The sequence below is a fragment of the Stenella coeruleoalba genome (genome assembly GCF_951394435.1).
Source record: "Stenella coeruleoalba genome assembly, chromosome: 2".
NCBI classification, from domain to species: Eukaryota; Metazoa; Chordata; class Mammalia; order Artiodactyla; family Delphinidae; genus Stenella; species Stenella coeruleoalba.
The window spans coordinates 28,575,394-28,596,612 of record NC_137147.1 but is presented as its reverse complement, the minus strand read 5'-3'; the positions used below and the strand labels follow the sequence as shown (position 1 = coordinate 28,596,612).

General features: G+C 39.5%; 1 protein-coding gene across 8 annotated transcripts in view; it reads right to left on the bottom strand.

Moving 5' to 3' along the window:
• The window catches only part of NUMB (NUMB endocytic adaptor protein), a 176,915-nt gene that overhangs the window by 76,872 nt on the left and 78,824 nt on the right, over positions 1-21,219 (bottom strand). For 7 of the 8 annotated variants that reach the window (XM_079906221.1, XM_079906226.1, XM_079906224.1 and 4 more), the window contains one exon: positions 20,816-20,900. The exons of the other annotated variant lie outside the window; for it this stretch is intronic. The gene's annotated coding sequence lies outside the window, so the exon portion shown is untranslated. The remainder of the gene's footprint in view (positions 1-20,815; positions 20,901-21,219) is intronic. 8 annotated transcript variants of the gene reach the window in all.

The following is a 21,219-nucleotide window of genomic DNA, read 5'->3' as shown; positions in this document are numbered from 1 at the left end:
TTTGGCTGCTGGGTTAAGAATAGATTGAAGAGAACAAGAATGAAGCAGGGAGACAATTAGGAGGCTACTATAATAATCCAGCAGATGACAGTGAACTGAATCCAGACGGTTAGTACTAGAAGTGCTCCTGAATCTTGTTTTCATGCCTGCTCTAGAAAATGCACTATTCGCTGATATAATATCTGTTGAAATCAGATTTAGAGTATTTAAATGGGAGAAAGGTGTACTAAATTCCAGTGCTGGAATTAAAGGCAGTTTTCTAAAAGTATTTGCTCGACTGTTTCAAATAGGAAATCTTATCTATAATATTAATCAAAAGATCAGCTAAATTATCATACTTTTCATGGTAATTAACCTCATGCTTTACAAGATAAATAGATTTCTTGAACACTACCTAGGTATACGAGTGTATGAAGGATTACAAGCACACGTGGTAATTTGCTCTACCCAGGAAAGACCAAAAAAAGAACAAGAAGAAATAATAAATATTAGGCATCCACTGTGAATGGTACTTTAACAGGAGTTTCATGTGCAAGTTTACAGATTGTTAAGAAATACCGTCTCTGGGCTTCCCTGGTGGCGCGGTGGTTAAGAATCTGCCTGTCAATGCAGGGGACACGGGTTCGAGCCCTGGTCCGGGAAGATCCCACATGCCACAGAGCAGCTAAGCCTGTGAGCCACAACTACTGAGCCTGCGCTCTAGAGCCCGCGAGCCACAGCTACTGAGCCCATGCACCACAACTACTGAAGCCTGCATGCCTAGAGCCCAAGCTCCGCAACAAGAGAAGCCACCACAAGAAGCCCATCGACATAATTAGAGAAAGCCTGCGTGCAGCAACAAAGACCCAACACAGCCAAAAATAAATAATTTTTAAAAAGACACTATATACCATTTTACATGTCAGTTTTGCAAATATTAAAGAATCAGACAATAAAATATGGAGCAGTGGGCACTCTTATACTCTTACAGGAGCATAAACTAGTGCAACCATTTTGATAAGTAATTTGGCATTGTCTAGGAAAGTTGAAGACTCACATACCCTTACAACTCAGCAGTTCCTTCTCTAGGTGTATATCCTAGAGAAACTCTTAAACATGTGCACAAGAAGGTGTGCAAGATGTCTGTGTAGCATTGTTTATTATTTGTAACAGTAAAATAAACATTAGAATCTAATTATCCATCAACACAAGCAATAGAGAATATTCACACTATTACAATACCATGCAGAAATAAAAATAAGACCTCAATTTAAACACTCTTAAAAATAAAAAAATTAATTAAGAGAAAAAGAAGTAAAAATAAATCATCTACAGCTATAACTATCAACATGGATGAATCTCACAATCATGTTGAGGGAGGAGGGAAGCAAACTGTTTATATTATGATTCCTTCATACAAATACTAACAACTCAGAGAATACTGCCTGTGTACCAGGCACTGTACACTGTGCACTTTGCATATAATGACTCATTTTATTCTCACAATAGCCCTATCAGGTAGATTCTATTTTTAATCTCTATTTCATGAATGAGGAAACAAGCACTGAAAAGTTAAGTAATTAGCCCAAATCACATGGTTAGTTAAGTGGCAGATTTGCCTGGCTCCAGAATTTGTGCTCTTAGTCCTCTCACATTACCTCTCAAAATTATGCAAAACTAAACATGATAACATTTAGGGATATGTGTATAGAAATAGAAAGAAAAATAAGAGAATGATAAACATAATTAAGGGCACTGTTACTTCTGAGGGAAAAGAAAGGGGGACATAATCAGGAAAGGTTCACATGGGGACTTCAAAAGTTTTAGTAGTAAAAAAAAAAAAAAAAAAGTTTTAGTAGTGCTTAAGCTGAGTAGAAGATACACAAGTTTTCATTTCATTATGCTCTATAACCTACATATGGTACATATATTCTTTTGTATACATCAACTATTTTATAATTTTAATTAGGTGGAAAGCAAGTCACCTAAAATCCTTCTGAGGATAGAGATGGGGAGTGTAGAAATATAAATACATACACACCTATAATTATGAGATATCTAACAAGGGGTAAGAAAAACAAGTCACGGGACTTCCCTGGTGGCGCACTGGTTAAGAATCCGCCTGCCAATGGAGGGGACACAGGTTCAAGTCCTGGTCCGGGAAGATCCCATATGCCGCAGAGCAACTAAGCCTATGCACCACAGCTACTGAGCCTGTGCTCTAGAGCCTGCGAGCCACAACTACTGAGCCCATGCGCCACAACTACTGAAGCCTGCATGCCTAGAGCCCATGCTCTGTAACAAGAGAAGCCACTACAATGAGAAGCCCACGCACTGCAACGAAGAGTAGCCCCCGCTCACCACGACTAGAGAAAGCCTGCGTGGAGCAACAAAGACCCAACGCACAGGAAGGAAAGAAAGAAAAGAAAGAAAGGAAAGGAAAGGAAAGAAAGAAAAAGAAAGAAAGAAAGAAAGAAAAACAAGTCACATTTAGTTATAATATTTAAGTCTCACTTTTACTAAAAAGAATAAAGTTACTGAAATTCAGTTTGTCCAGCCCAGTCGAAAATGAACCAGATGGAAATTCCCTGGCGGTCCAGTGGTTAGGACTCCATGCTTTCACAGCTGAGGGCTCAGGTTCCATCCCTGATCGGGCAACTAAGATCCTGCAAGCCACGTGGTGCGGCCAAATAAAATAAAATAAAATGAGCCAGAATAAAAAGAAAAAAATAATTTAAAAAAGAAGTTTTTTTAAAAAGAGAAAATAAAATGAACCAGAGGCTTCTGCAGGGCCAATAGAGAGCTACAACTCTTAGAAAAATGGGGACTTTTCTCTCTAGAGTTTTTTTTCCTTCTAAATTATACTTGTTTGCTTTTCTTTGTTCTATTGACACAATTACACCTCTAACTTTAGGCCCCTCTTGTATATAAATTATAAGGAAGATTGGACAAGACAATGCTTTAGAAAATTCACTATGAGAAAAAAAACAACGCGAAACAGCACATACTTGATATACACAGATATAGACAAGACACATACAGGAAACTTGACCTTGACACTTAAGATAGTTTCCCTTTAAGAAAGAAAAAGAAAAATCAAAGTTAGGGAAAATCGTAAAATTACTCTAATTGTTAAAACAGTATTAGTTGGTTTCAAATGTAAAAATATATAAACTAAAATATAAAACCATGGGTATCATTCTGAATAGCTGGGAAAAAAATAAACTCACAAATTTCCTTAGATTAGCTAAATTTATCTTTTCAGGACACTCTAATCTCACAGGGTTAAGTTCCAAAGATAGCACTAAAAGCAAAACATCACATAAATTCAAAATAACATTGGGAATACTTTTTTTTTTTTGGCTGCCTTGGGTCTTTGTTGCTGTGCGTGGGCTTTCTCTAGTTGCGAGAGCGGGGCTACTCTTTGTTGCAGTGCGCGGACTTCTCATTGTGGTGGCTTCTTTGTTGTGGAGCACAGGCTCTAGGCGCATGGGCTTCAGTAGTTGCAGCACACGGGCTCAGTAGTTGTGGCTCTTGGGCTCTAGAGCGCAGGCTCAGTAGTTGTGGCGCACAGGCTTAGTTGCTCCACAGCATGTGGGATCTTCCCAGACCAGGGCTCGAACCCGTGTTCCCTGTTGGCAGGTGGATTCTTAACCACTGTGCCACCAGGGAAGTCCCAACACTGGGAATACTTTAAATCATCCACAGAGTACCACAGTACACTCTCTTGCAATAAGTGCAACACACCCGAGGATTATTTGTAATATGGAACAGTTTGCTGTTTTCAACTGAACACAGTTGAAGTAGCTTACTAATGTTTAGGAATTATGCTAAGAGAAAAATATCTACCTAGCACTAGAACCACAGAGCATGCTCACAATATGGGAGGCACAAGAACACTGTACAGCAGAAACTCATTGAGAACAATAGAGAATCTAAATTTAATTATATTGTTTTTAACTCTCACTTTTATTTTACTGTTCTCTGAACAAACACGGTTGAATGTGAATATATACAATTCCACTATTTTTTTTTTTTTTTTTTTTGTGGTACGCGGACCTCTCACTGTTGTGGACTCTCCCGTTGCAGAGCACAGGCTCCAGATGCGCAGGCTCAGCGGCCATGGCTCACGGGCCCAGCCGCTCCGCGGCATGTGGGATCTACCCAGACCGGGGCACAAACCCGTGTCCCCTGCATCTGCAGGCGGACTCTCAACCACTGTGCCACCAGGGAAGCCCTCCACTATATTCTTCATCACACTTCTACTCCAGAATTCTATAACTTACAAGAAAAAAATTGCACTGACTGTCCATCTGCCAATAATAGTGATAATAATAATTTGTTCAGTCACTAAAAATGTAAGCTAAAAATGGCATATATGAAATCACCATTTAAAGTATAATATTATACCATAAAGCATTTTGTTTTTGAATTTTCTTTCTTTGATTTCTACTTTTTCTTGTGATGTGAAACTTGCTTTCAAGATTTAGAGTGAAGGAAAGAAATCCTTTTATTTGATCAAGTTAAGTAAGTGAAAAAATGTAAGGAATCCTAGACTCTTACCATGGCCAAAGGACTTAGAGGTAGGTCATCTAGGCAATCACCTATTCAATCAGTGAATCCTAAGAGTTCTGGATTTCATTAAATATTGGTCTAACTGGCATAGTCTGCCTAACAGGAAACAATTTATAATTTATTAAGTTGTATCACTAGCTCAGTGTTCCACTTAGGCACTAAGCCAAATGAAAAGTAACAAAGTACAGATTCATCACGAACTGTGAAATAAATATGTCCAGTACTTAACCTATAGGACTAATAAAGTTCATTTTAAAAGTTCACACTCAGGGGGCCTTCCCTGGTGGCGCAGTGGTTGAGAGTCCGCCTGCCGATGCAGGGGACACGGGCTCGTGCCCCAGTCCGGGAGGATCCCACATGCCGCAGAGCGGCTGGGCCCGTGAGCCATGGACGCTGAGCCTGCGCGTCCGGAGCGTGTTCTCTGCAACGGGAGAGGCCACAACAGTGAAAGGCCCGTGTACCGCAAAAAAAACAAAAAAAACAACAACAACAAATTGAGTCTGGGCTGCCCTAAAGATTGGTATTTGAGAAGAGATTACTGTCACAGTATGAATGTTGAAGCTCTCTAGGCACATTCTACTCCTCAGCCCTGATTACCATTCAGACCACGTGTTCTCGACCAGGGCATCTGCATAGGCTCTTCAGATTTAGCAATGCCCTAAAATTATGCACAAACCTGAATGCACATGTATCTGTGCACTTTCTGGGGCCAGATTCTTCAACTTTCTTTGGTATCTCAAAGGATTCTGTAACTACCAAAAATTTAAGAACCACTGATTTAAACAGTATTCCATGATCCTTATCTATTATCTGACTTTAATTTCAGATTTCTGCTTTACGAATTTTCATATTGTCCACAAAATTCTCCCTTTTGTTTTGATACACGGCTTCTTTACTCACTCCTTAAAAACAGTGGAAAACTAGAGCTTCATAAAATGAGGAAAGACCCTGTCTACTTAAAACTTCAGTCAGGGGCTTCCCTGGTGGTCCAGTGGATAAGACTCCGCACTCCCAATACAGAGGGCCCGGGTTCAATCTCTGGTCAGGGAACTAGATCCTGCATGAATGCCACAACTAAGAGTTCGCATGCCACAGCGAAGATACCGCATGCTGCCACTAAGACCTGGAGCAGCCAAAATAGATAAATTAAAAGATAAAAATAAAATTGCAGTCAAAGTTGGTTTCAAAAGCTGAACCTATATATATTTAAGAAACATTTAAAAAAGAAAGCTATCTCTTCTGAGAGTTTTTCTTTCAGTTACACAACCAATTTTATCTTTTAGTTGATCACTTGCCTTTCAACTGAGAAAACAATTGGTGAACTGAATTTGCAGTTCAGCTATTCTTACCCTTATCTTTTAAGGCATGTTGAGACTTAACAGATAAAAATACATATGACCATCACCCCTAATCCCACAAAACACATATACAGAGACTGACTTCCTAAGATGCTGTTCCTTCAAGGATTAAACCTTTACTTATAGAACAAAATTGTTTTGCTCTGATATAGCAAGGACTGATTTAGCAAGGAACATCTTGATGAAAAAGGGCAGAACTGCTGAGAATGCTAGCCTACTTTTCAACTGACTTTCCTCCTCTAAGCATCTGTCAAGTGTGGGATAAGAAAAAGGTGCTGCAATCTGGAGAGGCAGACTAGAATAAAAATATATTTGGTTCCAAGAATTTTTTAAAAAGACAGAAATGCCACAGGAAAAATGATAGACATAAGAAGGTTGAAAAGAACTCTGCTCTCCTTTACTGACAAATAACTTCGCAAATTATCTACACATATCATCTCTTCAATTCTTTAACCCTCTCCAATCTGACTCCTTCCTTTCCCTCACAACCCTCTCCCTTCATCCAAGACATCAACAAAAGACTTGTAAATATATCTTAAATCCGTCCACTGCTCTTCACCTCTACCATCAGAACCATAGTCCAAGATTACTTCATATCCTACCTGAACCACCATCAGCTAGTATTCATTTCTATTTCCTCTGCTGTCCCCTTCTGATCAACTATGTACAAAGTAGCCAGCGTAATCTTTAAAAATGGATCATGGCACTGAGTAATAGTTCCATGGCTTCCCAATGCATCTTCAAATTAAATCCAAACTCTCAGCATTCAGAGAGTCAGTATGGCACAATTACTCACAATGCTCAAGAAGTGCTTGGAACAGTGGCCAGCACTTCACTAACGCACAGCAGATGTTAGGGTATTAAGGTATAGCCCCTGCCTGCTCTCCTACCTCAAGGTGGCACTTTCCTCAACTAACTAGTATTCTTTCAGTTAACTGCAAGCTCTTTCCCACTTTGGGCCTACTGTTTCCCACTGTCTAAAATGCTTTTGTCTTTGGGACCTCCCTGGTGGTCCAGGGGTTAAGACTCTGTGCTCCCAACCCAGGGGGCCCGGGTTCGATCCCTGGGGTAAGGGCACTAGATCCCGCATGCCATCAACGAAGACCCAGCACAGACAAATAAATAAATAAATATTTAAAAAACAACCAAAAAAAACCAAAAGAACTTATGTCTTCCACTCATACTTCAAGTCTCAACCTAAATGTCACTTCATTGATGAGGCCTTCTTTTCCTCTCTTTCTAAATACAATCCCCTATAATTCTTTTTTTTTTAACATCTTTATTGGAGTATAATTGCTTTACAATGGTGTGTTAGTATCTGCTTTATAACAAAGTGAATCACTTATACATATATATACGTCCCCATATCTCTTCTCTCTTGCGTCTCTCTCCCTCTCACCCTCCCGACTCCACCCCTCTAGGTGGTCACAAAGCACCAATGTGATCTCCCTGTGTTATGTGGCTGCTTGCCACTAGCTATCGATTTTACATTTGGTAGTGTATATATGTCCATGCCACTCTCCCACTTTGTCCCAGCTTACCCTTCTCCCTCCCTGTATTCTCAAGTCCATTTTCTAGTAGGTCTGCGTCTTTATTCCTGTCTTGCCCCAAGGTTCTTCATAACCATTTTCTGTTTTTTTAGAATCCATATGTGTGTGTTAGCATACGGTATTTGTTTTTCTCTTTCTGACTGACTTCACTCTGTATGACAGACTCTAGGTCCATTCACCTCACTACAAACGACTCAATTTCATTTCTTCTTATGGCTGAGTAATATTCCATTGTATATATGTGCCACATCTTCTTTATCCGTTCATCTGTTGATGGACACTGAGGTTGCTTCCATGTCCTGTCTATTGTAAATAGAGCTGCAGTGAACATTATGGTACATGACTCTTCTGGTTTTTTTTTTTTGCGGTACGCGGGCCTCTCACTGTTGTGGCCTCTCCCGTCGTGGAGAACAGGCTCCGGACGTGCAGGCTCAACGGCCATGGCTCACAGGCCTAGCCGCTCCGCAGCATGTGGGATCCTCCCGGACAGGGGCACGAACCCGTGTCCCCTGCATCGGCCGGCGGACTCTCAACCACTGCACCACCAGGGAAGCCCGCATTGTAGTTTTGATTTGCATTTCTCTAATGATGAATGATGCTGAGCATTCTTTCGTGTGTTTGTTGGCAATCCGTATATCTTCTTTAAGAAATGTCTATTTAGGTCTTCTGCCCATTTTTGGATTGGGCTGTTTGTTTTTTTGATATTGAGCTGCATGAGCTGCTTGTAAATTTTGGAAATTAATCCTTTGTCAGTTGCTTCATTTGCAAACATTTTCTCCCATTCTGAGGGTTGTCTTTTCGTCTTGTTTATGGTTTCCTTTGCTGTGCAAAAGCTTTGAAGTTTCATTAGGTCCCATTTGTTTACTTTTGTTTTTATTTCCATTTCTCTAGGAGGTGGGTCAAAAAGGATCTTGCTGTGATTTATGCCATAGAGTGTTCTGCCTATGTTTTCCTCTAAGAGTTTGATAGTGTCTGGCCTTATATTTAGGTCTTTAATCCATTTTGAGTTTATTTTTGTGCATGGTGTTAGGGAGTGTTCTAATTTCATTCCTTTATATGTAGCTGTCCAGTTTTCCCAGCACCACTTATTGGAGAGGCTGTCTTTTCTCCACTGTATATTCTTGCCTCCTTTATCAAAGATAAGGTGATCATATGTGTGTGGGTTTATCTCTGGGCTTTCTATCCTGTTCCATTGACCTAGATTTCTGTTTTTGTGCCAGTACCATACTGTCTTGATTACTGTAGCTTTGTAGTATAGTCTGAAGTCAGGCAGCCTGATTCCTCCAGCTCTGTTTTTCTTTCTCAAGATTGCTTTGGCTATTTGGGGTCTTTTGTGTTTCCATACAAATTGTGAAATTTTTTGTTCTAGTTCTGTGAAAAATGCCATTGGTAGTTTGATAGGGATTGCATTGAATCTGTAGATTGCTTTCGGTAGTATAGTCATTTTCACAATGTTCATTCTTCCAATCCAAGAACATGGTATATCTCTCCATCTATTTGTATCATCTTTAATTTCTTTTATCAGTGTCTTATAATTTTCTGCATACAGGTCTTTTGTCTCCTTAATAGGTTTATTCTTAGGTATTTTATATTTTTTGTTGCAATGGTAAATGGGAGTGTTTTCTTAATTTCTGTTTCAGATTTTTCATCATTAGTGTATAGGAATGCAAGAGGTTTCTGTGCATTAGTTTTGTAACCTGCTACTTTACCAAATTCATTGATTAGCTCATCTTTAGGATTTTTTATGTATAGTATCATGTCATCTGCAAACAGTGACAGCTTTACTTCTTCTCTTCCAATTTGGATTCCTTTTCTTTCTTTTTCTTCTCTGATTGCTGTGGCTAAAACTTCCAAAACTATGTTGAATAACAGTGGTGAGGATGGGCAACCTTGTCTTGTTCCTGATCTTAGTGGAAATGGTTTCAGCTTTTCACCATTGAGGACAATGTTGGCTGTGGGTTTGTCATATATGGCCTTTATTATGTTGAGGTAAGTTCCCTATATGCCTACTTTCTGGAGAGTGTTTATCATAAATGGGTGTTGAATTTTGTCGAAAGCTTTCTCTGCATCTATTGAGATGATCATATGGTTTTTCTCCTTCAATTTGTTAATATGGTGTATCACATTGATTGATTTGCATATATTGAAGAATCCTTGCATTCCTGGGATAAACCCCACTTGCTCATGGTGTATGATCCTTTTAATGTGCTGTTGGATTCTGTTTGCTAGTATTTTGTTGAGTAATTTTGCATCTATGTTCATCAGTGATATTGGCCTGTAGCTTTCTTTCTTTGTGACATCTTTGTCTGGTTTTGGTATCAGGGTGATGGTGGCCTCGTAGAATGAGTTTGGGGGTGTTCCTCCCTCTGCTATATTTTGGAAGAGTTTGAGAAGGATAGGTGTTAGCTCTTCTCTAAATGTTTGATAGAATTTGCCCATGAAGACATCTGGTCCTGGGCTTTTGTTTGTTGAAAGATTTTTTTTTTTTTTTTGCGGTACGTGGGCCTCTCACTGTTGTGGCTTCTCCCGTTGAGGAGCACAGGCTCCGGACGCGCAGGCTCAGTGGCCACAGCTCACGGGCCTAGCTGCTCCGCAACATGTGGAATCTTCCCGGACCGGGGCACGAACCTGTGTCTCCTGCATTGGCAGGCGGACTCTCAACCACTGCGCCACCAGGGAAGCCCTGTTGAAAGATTTTTAATCACAGTCCTAATTTCAGTGCTTGTGATTGGTCTGTTTATATTTGCTACTTCTTCCTGGTTCAGTCTCGTAAGGTGGTGCATTTCTAAGAATTATTCCATTTCTTCCAGGTTGTCCATTTTATTGGCATAGATTTGTTTGTAGTAGTCTCTTAGGATACTTTGTATTTCTGTGGTGTACGTTGTAACTTCTTCATTTCTTATTTTATTGATTTGAGTCCTTTCTCTCTTTTTCATAATGAGTCTGGCTAATGGTTTATCAATTTTGTTTATCTTCTCAAAGAACCAGCCTTTAGTTTTATTGATCTTTGCTATAGTTTCCTTCATTTCTTTTTCATTTATTTCTGATCTGATCTTTATGACTTCTTTCCGTCTGATAACTCTGGGGTTTTTTTGTTCTTCTTTCTCTAATTGCTTTAGGTGTAAGGTTAGGTTGTTTATTTGAGATGTTTCTTGTTTCTTAAGGTAGGATTGTATTGCTATAAACATCCCTCTTAGAACTGCTTTTGCTGTATCCCATAGGCTCTGGGTCATCATGTTTTCATTGTCATTTGTTTCTAGGTATTTTTTGATCTCCTCTTTGATTTCTTCAGTGATCTCTTGGTTATTAAGTAGTGTATTGTTTAGCCTCCATGTGTTTGTATTTTTTACAGATTTTTTTCCTGTAATTGATATCTAGTCTCATAGCATTGTGGTCAGAAAAGATACTTGATACAATTTCAATTTTCTTAAATTTACCAAGGTTTGGTTTGTGACCCAAGATATGATCTATTCTGGAGAATGTTCCATGAGCACTTGAGAAGAATGTGTATTCTGTTGTTTTTAGATGGAATGTCCTGTAAATATCAATTAAGTCCATCTTGTTTAATGTGTCATTTAAAGCTTGTGTTTCCTTATTTATTTTCATTTTGGAGGATCTGTCCATTGGTGAAGGTGGGGTGTTAAGTCCCCTACTATGATTGTGTTACTGTCGATTTCCCCTTTTATGGCTGTTAGTATTTGCCTTATGTATTGAGGTGCTCCCATCTTGGGTGCATAAATATTTACAACTGTTATATCTTCTTCTTGGATTGATCCCTTGATCATTATGTAGTGTCCTTCTTTGTCTCTTGTAACAGTCTTTGTTTTAAAGTCTATTTTGTCTGATATGAGAATTGCTACTCCAGCTTTCTTTTCATTTCCATTTGCATAGAATATCTTTTTTCATCCCCTCACTTTCAGTCTGTATGTGTCCCTAGGTCTGAGGTGGGTCTCTCGTAGACAGCTTAAATACAGGTCTTGCTTTTGTATCCATTCAGCCAGTCTATGTCCTTTGGTTGGAGCATTTAATCCATTTACATTTAAGGTAATTATCAATATGTATGTTTCTATTACCATTTTCTTAATTGTTTTGGGTTTGTTATTGTAGGTCTTTTCCTTCTCTTGTGTTTCCTGCCTAGAGAAGTTCCTTTAGCATTTGTTGTAAAGCTTGTTTGGTGGTGCTGAATTCTCTTAGCTTTTGCTTGTCTGTAAAGGTTTTAATTTCTCTGTCAAATCTGAATGAGATCCTTGCTGGATACAGTAATCTTGGTTGTAGGTTTTTCCCCTTCATCACTTTCAATATGTCTTGCTACTCCCTTCTAGCTTGCAAAGTTTCTGCTGAAAGATCAGCTGTTAACCTTATGGGGATTCCCTTGTGTGTTATTTGTTGTTTTTCCCTTGCTGCTTTTAATATGTTTTCCTTGTATTTAATTTTTGATAGTTTGATTAATATGGGTCTTAGCATGTTTCTCCTTGGATTTATCCTGTATGGGACTCTCTGTGCTTCCTGGACTTGATTAACTATTTCCTTTCCCATATTAAGGAAGTTTCTGACTATAATCTCTTCAAATATTTTCTCAGTCCCTTTCTTTTTCTCTTCTTCTTCTGGGACCCCTATAATTCGAATGCTGGTGCGTTTAATGTTGTCCCAGAGGTCTCTGAGACTGTCCTCAGTTCTTTTCATCCTTTTTTCTTATTCTGCTCTGCAGTAGTTATTTCCACTATTTTATCTTCCAGGTCACTTATCCGTTCTTCTGCCTCAGTTATTCTGCTATTGATCCCTTCTAGAGAATTTTTAATTTCATTTATTGTGTTGTTCATGATTGTTTGTTTGCTCTTTAGTTCTTATAGGTCCTTCTTAAACGTTTCTTGTATTTTCTCCATTCTATTTTCAAGATTTTGGATCATCTTTACTAACATTATCCTGAATTCTTTTTTTTTTTTTTTTTTGCGGTACGTGGGCCTCTCGCTGCTGTGGCCTCTCCCACTGCGGAGCACAGGCTCCGGGCGCATGGGCTCAGCAGCCATGGCTCGCTCCGTGGCATGTGAGATCTTCCCGGACCGGGGAACGAACCCGTGTACCCTGCATCGGCAGGCGGACTCCCAACCACTGCGCCACCAGGGAAGCCCTATTCTGAATTCTTTTTCAGGTAGACTGCCTATTTCCTCTTCATTTGTTAGGTCTGGTGGGGTTCTGCCTTGTTCCTTCATCTGCTGTGTGTTTCTCTGTCTTCTCATTTTGCTTAACTTACTGTGTTTGGGGTCTCCTTTTTGCAGGCTGCAGATTCATAGTTCCCATTGTTTTTGGTGTCTGCCCCCAGTGGCTAAGGTTGGTTCAGCGAGTTGTGTAGGCTTCTTGGTGGAGGGGACTAGTGCCTGTGTTCTGGTGGATGAGGCTGGATCTTGTATTTCTGGTGGGCAGGTCCACGTCTGGTGGTGTGTTTTGGGGTGTCTGTGGCCTTATTATGATTTTAGGCAGCCTCTCTACTAATGGATGGGGCTGTGTTCCTGTCTTGCTAGTTGTTTGGCATAGGATGTCCAGCACTGTAGCTTGCTGGCCGTTGAGTGAAGCTGGGTGCTGGTGTTGAGATGGAGATCTCTGGGAGATTTTCGCCGTTTGATATTATGTGGAGCTGGGAGGTCTCTTGTGGACCAGTGCTGCTCCTGAGGCTGCTGGGAGAAATTTCCCTTTCTCTTCTTTGTTCACACAGCTCCTGGGGTTCAGCTTTGGATTTGGACCTGCCTCTGTGTGTAGGTCACCTGAGTCCATCTGTTCTTCGCTCAGACAGGACGAGGTTAAAGAAGCAGCTGATTAGGGAGCTCTGGCTCACTCAGGCCAGGGGGAGGGAGGGGTACGGAGTGCAGGGTTAGCCTACAGTGGCAGAGCCCAGCGTGACGTCGCACAAGCCTGAGGTGTGCCATGTGTTCTCCTGGGGAAGTTGTCCCTGTATCACGGGACCCTGGCAGTGGTGGGCTGCACAGGCTTCCGGGAGGGGAGGTGTGGATAGTGACCTGTGCTTGCACACAGGCTTCTCGGTGGCTGCAGCAGCAGCCTTAGCGTCTCATGCCTGTCTCTGGGGTCCACGCTGATAGCCGCGGCTCACACCCATCTCTGGAGCTCCTTTAAGCAGCACTCTTAATTCCCTCTCCTCGTGCACTAGGAAACAAAGAGGCAAGAAAAAGTCTCTTGCCTCTTCGGCAGCTCCAGACTTTTTCCCGGACTCCCTCCTGGCTAGCTGTGGCACACTAGCCCCTTCAGGCTGTGTTCACACAGCTAACCCCAGTCCTCTCCCTGGGATCCCACGGAAGCCCGAGCCTCAGCTCCCAGCCCCCGCCCGCCCCAGTGGATGAGCAGACAAGCCTCTTGGGCTGGTGAGTGTTGGTGGACACCGATCCTCTGCGCAGGAATCTCTCCACTTCGTCCTCCGCACCCCTGTTGCTGTGATCTCCTCTGTGCCTCTGAAGCTTTCCCCCTCCGCCACCCGCAGTCTCCGCCCGCAAAGGGGTTTCCTAGTATGTGGAAACCTTTCCTCCTTCACAGCTCCCTCCCACTGGTGCAGGTCCCGTCTCTATTCTTTTGTCTCTGTTTTTTCTTTTTTCTTTTGCCCTACCCAGGTACATGGGGAGTTTCTTGCCTTTTGGGAGGTCTGAGGTCTTCTGCCAGGGTTCAGTAGGTGTTCTGTAGGAGTTGTTCCACATATAGATGTATTTCTGATGTATTTGTGGGGAGGAAGGTGATCTCCACATCTTACTCTTCTCCCATCTTGAAGCTCCTTCCTCCCCTGTAATTCTTTACTGTTACTACTCTTTTCATTTCCTTCACAGTGCTTTATATTTTTTAATTACTGGGTTTCTTTTGTTTGTTTTGTTTTTTGGGGCCATGCCACACGGCATGTGGGATATCTTAGTTCCCCAACCAGGGACTAAACCTGTGCCCCCTGCAGTTGAAGTGCAGAGTCCTAACCACTGGACGACCAGGGAATTCCCTTTACTTACTTTTTTTGTTTCATTGGTTAAACTCTTTCTTGAACATCATCAGATGACTAAACATCCATCTAATAAATTCTCTAACTTGCTTAATGTAGGAAACACTGGATTATGTTGTTTATATTCAAAATAATCTTAACTAATGTAGGTATTAATCTCCTCTCACCAAGAAGCTAAAAAACTGGTCACTAATATAAATGTGTCACAGTCTGTGCTATGATTCATTATACCTACACACTTCCATTAATTGTTAATTAAATACAACCCTGTGTCCAACAAAGTACTGTGCTAAGTGCTGGAAGAAGAGGAGTCAAGATGAGAAAATAAGGATTATTTCCTCCATTAAGATCTTGAATGATATAAGCATAGGATGGGAGAGACCAAAAAATAGGGCATTTCAAGTAGAAGATGGGGTAGGATAAAGAGTCATAGCATGTATGTAAAAATGTATATTTCATCAAAGCTAAGATACCGTCAGTTGCAAGATATATCATTATTTTATGTTCCAAAAGAGAAAAAAATGCTGCCAAAATTAATTGTTAATTAATAAATTGTTCATTAATTGTGAAATATCATCAATAGTAAGATGCATCTCAATATGAGAGATACATCCCAGTTCAGATATGTTCAAGTGTAAAGAAAAAGGAAGAGGAGAAGGGAGAAGAAAAGGAAAAGAACGGGGAGGAGGAGAAGAAAGAAAAAGAAAATGACTATTCTATGGTTAACACAAAATCAATCTTTTTGAGACTTCCTCAAAACATCTCAATGATACGGAATATTAGTTATTTACTAAAGTTTGCTATCAGGAAGGGGACAAAAAGCCACTGAAAGGAATGGTCACAGAGCAACTCTTCCTTTCTTAGTGTTTCCATTTGCCTTGTATATCTTCACCTATCCCTTTTATTTTTCTATATCACCTTGTGTCTCTTGTATACAGCATAGTTGAGTCCTGCTTTGTAATACAAATTGAAAATCCTGTTTCTTTTTAAAGGTGAGTTAAATATAACAAAAAGATAAATCTTTTTTTTTAAGATTTTTTTGATGTGGATCATTTTTTTTAAGTTTTTATTGAATTTGTTACAACATTGCTTCTGTTCTGTTTTGGTTTTTTGGCCACGAGGCATGTGGGATCCCAGCTCCCCAACCAGGGATCGAACCCATTCCCCTTGCTTTGGAAGATGAAGTCGTTACTGGACTGCCAGGGAAGTCCCAGGATAAATCTTTTAAAATCCACATACTTCAAAATTCCAATTGACTTGTGGGTCCTGGGTTATGGCTTAAGGAGGCAAGCATAACTGAAAATCACAACAGCAAATTAAAAATCTTAAAAATGTGTAGTTAATAATAATGAAAATACTCTATTTCAAACCTCATGAGCCACTTACAAATGTATAGCTCTAAATGCTTATATTAGAAAATAAGGCTAATAACTGGTGAGCTAAACATCTATCTGAAGGAATCAGAAAAAGAATAAAGAAAATCCAAGGAAATTAGAACAAAAGACCACCTCCAGTAACATATTAGGCTAGATTATTCACCCAATTCTCTGAAAACAACTAAAAGTGAAAACAACTAAAAGTGATGGATAAAATTTTATTTCAAAAAATACTAAAAGTATCGAGGAGCTCAAAAGATGGTAAAGGAATAACCAGACCAAAATCTATAAGAAAGAGATAAGTGGCTTAATAAAACTGTCTTTGTCCTATAGACATCTGCCTAACTCACAATGTTGAGCTTCAGATTTGATGATCTCCTGGCAAAGAACAGAAGTCAAAGTTCAAGACCCACCCAACATGGAAAATCTAACAGAAGACCCTTTCTTCATAAAGCTGGGACACACACACACACACACACACACACCCCACCAAAAGTTTCATCCTCAGGAAACAAGTGAACCAGAAGTAAACCTAGTCCACCCATTGCCACATAGGATCCCCAAAGGACTACAAGGAAATTTGTCTTCCTGTGGCAAAAGAGAACAAGGATTCCTAAGAGATTGTGAAGACAAGCAAGCCCACGCACATAACTGTAACCCAAATTCAATTCCTTTGGGTGGTCCAGAACCTCAAAGGATGAATCTAGTCACCAAACTGTAGTACCTGAGGCATCTGGAAAAAAAAAAAAAACAGACGTAAATCCTCTTGAAGCAATGCATTTCCTTCTTAGGCCTCAAAGAACACCCACAAATATTTTTTCCAAGGAAACTAAGCAGTTCACAGTCAAAATCTCACATAGGATAAATAAAAGAAATTGATAACTAGGCACAACATATGAAACTTCAGAAAATCAAAAACCACAGAGCTCAAAAGCAGTCCGAGGTAAAAACAGTTCGCTTAAATGAAGAACTATTTGGCAGCTGATTTATCAATAGCAGCAATGGAATCCAGAAGACAGTGGAATTATTTCTTCCGATGACTGCGAAAATAACTACCACCCCAGGATTTTATACCTAAAGAAGGTAATAAAGACTTTCAGACAAAATAACTGAGTTTACTATAGAAAATCTCATTAAAGAGAATTCTAAAGAGAAAATTTTCTGAAAGATAGTATGCACATGGAAAAATCTGAAATCTCTAGAGGAATCAAGAGCACACCAAGCTGGAACTGACATCAAATTTCAGAGACTCATTTTCACTATTTTCTGCCATGTAGACTGAAGAGTAGAAAAGCCAGTTGATAGCAAGACAGAAAGAAATAGACTTAAAGGAAAGAGAAAGAAGTAAGGTCCTAGTACCATTGTAAGCCCTGCTTCCAGCTGTTTTTAATCCCTAATGAAAGCCTGTCCTTGGGAACTGGGAGACACCCCACTGTCCTTATGTTAGACCCTGCATTTAAAAATGAAGAAGGGAGAAAGGTCAGAAATTAATGAAATTGGAAACATACAATAGAGAAAATCAAAGTCAAGCACTGTTTTTCTGGTGAGGCTAAGAAAATACATAAAATCTCTAGCAAGACTGATGAAGGAAAAAATGGAAGGCACAAAAAATATGAGGAATAAAAAAGACAGAGATAAATACTTACACAACAGAAATTTAAAACAAAAAGAATGCTTTAAACAACTTTATGCCAAATACTTTAAAAACGTAGACAAAGTGGATGGATTCTTAAAAAAAAGAGAAAAACTTTCTAAAACCTGGCTTAACTAGAAACAGAAATCCTAGATAAAACCATTTAGAAAACCAAATACATATCTCCCCCTCAAAATACTAAGCTCACACCTCTCCCCTCAAAACACTAAGCTCACACCTCTCCTCCCAAAACACTAAGCCCAGAGAGTCAAACAGAAATTCAACCAAACTTCCAAAAAATAGATCATTCCAGTCTTTTCTTTTTTCTTTTTTATATTATTTTTGGCTGCGTTGGGTCTTCATTGTTGCAAGCAGGCTTTTCTCTAGTTGCAGGGAGCAGGGGCTGCTCCTTGTTGCGGTGCGCGGGCTTCTCATTGCAGTGGCTTCTCGTTGCGGAGCGTGGGCTCTAGGCGCGCAGGCTTCAGTAATTGTGGCTCGTGGGCTCTAGAGCACAGGCTCAGTAGTTGTGGCACACGGGCTTAGTTGCTCCGCGGCATGTGGGATCTTCCCGGACCAGGGCCCAAACCTGTGTCCCCTGCATTGGCAGGCGGACTCTTAAACCACTACGCCACCAGGGAAGCCCTACCATTCGAGTCTTATACAAATCCTTCTGGGAGGTGGGGATGGGGGGGGGGTTAGTTCCCACCTCATTCTTTAAGGTTGGCATAATCTAGATCCCAAATCAAATAAGGGCAATACTATAAGAAATAAAAATTATGGACCAATTTCATCTGTGAACATACATACAACAATTCTAAATGGAATATTAATAAGTTAAATTCAACTACACTTTTTTTTTTTTGGCCACTCCATATGGCATGTGGGATCTTAGTTCCCTGACCAGGGATCGAACCTGCGCCCCCTGCAGTGGAAGTGTTAAGTGTCAACCACTGGACCACCAGGGAAGTCCCTCAACTACATGTTATTTAAAAAGACCATCATGATTAAGTTGGGTTCATCCCAGCAATGGAAAGGTGATTCAACATTAGAAACTTGATAAATGTCATTCATCATATTAACAGAATGAGGACAACCACATGACCATCTCACAAATGTAGGAAAAGCATCTGATAAAATTCAATACTCAAAAAAAAAAATTTCAATACTCATTCTTCACACACATACAAAATCTTAGCCAAATAGCAATAGAAATGCCTTTAACCTACAGAGTATCTATCAAAACTCTATAGCAAAGATTATTCTTAATGGTAAAACATAAGGAGCACTTCCTTTTAAAAACTAAGTGCAATATAAGAATGCCCACTGCTGGGACTTCCCTGGTGGTCCAGTGGCAAAGAATCTGCCTTACAATGCAGGGGATGCTGGTTCAATCACTGGTCAGGGAACTAAGATCCCACATGCCACGTGGCAACTAAGCCCACGCGCCGCAACTAGACCCCACATGCTGCCAACTACAGAGCCCATGCGCTCTGGAACCCGTGCACCACAACTACAGAGGCCACGTGCCCTGGAGCCTGCGCACCACAACTAGAGAAGAGAAAACTCGCATGCCGCAACTAGAGAGAAGCCCGCACACCACAACAAAGAGCCTGTATGCCACAACTAAGACCTGACACGGCCAAAAATAAATTAAATAAATAATTAAAAATTAATTTTTAAAAAAAAATTCAAAAAAAACCAAAAACCAAAAACAAATGCCCACTGTTAACACTTGTATTGAATACTGTAGTCAAAGTCCTAACTAGCATAGTAAGGCAAGAAAAAGAAACAGTGTAAGCACTGGAAAGGAAGACACAATTACAATCATCATACTTTAGTAACTAGGTACTAAACATAGATCTATATACCAAAAAAGCTTATATCAGCAAACAAAATGGAAAAAAAGAGGAAAAACATACTATTTACAATAGTAACAACAAATAAAGTATCTAATAATTAAATTTAAGAGATTTGAGAGACCTTTACAGAGAAAAAGAAACTTTACTGAAAAATACTTTAAAATATCTAAATAGCTAAAAAGATATACTATGTTCAAAGAAAGGAAGGCTCAATATCATAAAATAAAGAGAATAAAGTAAATGCATGTGTAGATTAAAGCTTCTGGAATCTTGGGCTCATATACAAGCAAGTCCCATTTTTAATAACAGCTTTTGAATTTTTACGTAACTTGACTCAAATTACTCACTTTGATGGATATTTTTGCAATTGGTATAAACTTATTAAGCACTAATTATATATACTTTTTAACTAATTGTAGCAAGAGTTGATATCACACTTCAGAATTCTGACAGCTGCAAGGAACAAGTATGAGTGAGGAGCATATGATCGGTACATGGCCAAGTTCTAGTTGAATGTGCTGTGGTTCCACTGATTCAAAGGTCATTCAGTGTGCACAATCACCACAATGTAAGTTCTAATAACCACTCCTGCAAGTGATGAAATGTTGCCAACATTTTACATAACACGTAAAGTTTTCATTCTTGATAATTATCTGTGAACATTGCCAAAACACCATCTCCTTAAAAGTCACCTAAAAATGTAAACATTTATTTTGAATACAAATTCCTCTTACAAGAGGAAAACAGACAAAACACATTCATCATACAATGATCATATTGAGCTCAAAGGTTACCTCTAGTGGACCTATGTGTGGTGCTTACACATACAATACCCTTTGTACATGTGAGACCGATAAGCAGTTGCCCAGTCTGCTTTTATAATAGATCTGAACTTGATCAAATGAATGATTTTCTTTAGGTCTAACTTATTCAATTTTAATTTTGGTTTACATAGATTTCATGAGCTGCTTAAACTTTGCTTTATCCAAATTTCCTAATAGAGTATTAAAAATAATGATCATCTGTTTTACTGGTTGTTAGGAGATGATAATACTAATAGTTAATACTTATTGAATGCTTAGTGTGTGGAAGGCACTGTTTTAAGTGCTTTGTATACAGTAAATCATTTAATCTTCACAATAACCCTCATCAGGTGGATAATATTACTATCACCGTTTTACAGATAGGAAAACTGAGGTACAGAAAAGTTAAGTAACTTTCCCAACGTCACACAAGTAAGTGGAGACGCTTAGTGATTCATACCCAGGTAGCTGTCTCCAGAGCCCAGACCCTCAATTACTATATTATATTTCTTTTCACGATATTTAAAAGATACACAAAATTACTATGGATGAAAAAACTCACCATTAAAAAAATTATCAATAAGAGTTAAACAACAGTTAAGCAATATTAATATCAATACAACTTATCATAGGTTGACACTTCACAGCTATTTCAAAGTTTCATGGCCATGATTAAGAGTTTTGAAGTTGGACAGACCTGGCTCTGAATCTTGACTGTGCCCTTTACAAGCTGTGTGACTTTGGACAAGTTTCGTAACTTCACCAAGCCTCAGTTTCCTCATCTGTAAAATGAGAATAATAAACATCTCACAAAACTGTTGTTAGTAACATAATTACTGCTACATTACATTGATATGTAAATCCAAACAAAACAACAGATACACAAAATAGAGGAGGTTCACAATTTCCCCCAGAAATCAGGGCTTTATTATAAATAATGAAGATGACCACTCCAAGTCACCACAGCAACTATAAGACTCCCATACAAACAGAACCATAATACCCTCTAATTCATAATAAATAATTCCCCTGGATAAAAGTCAAATGCCTAGAGGTAAATTACTGAATCTCTGAAATATAAAATACCATATATACATAGAG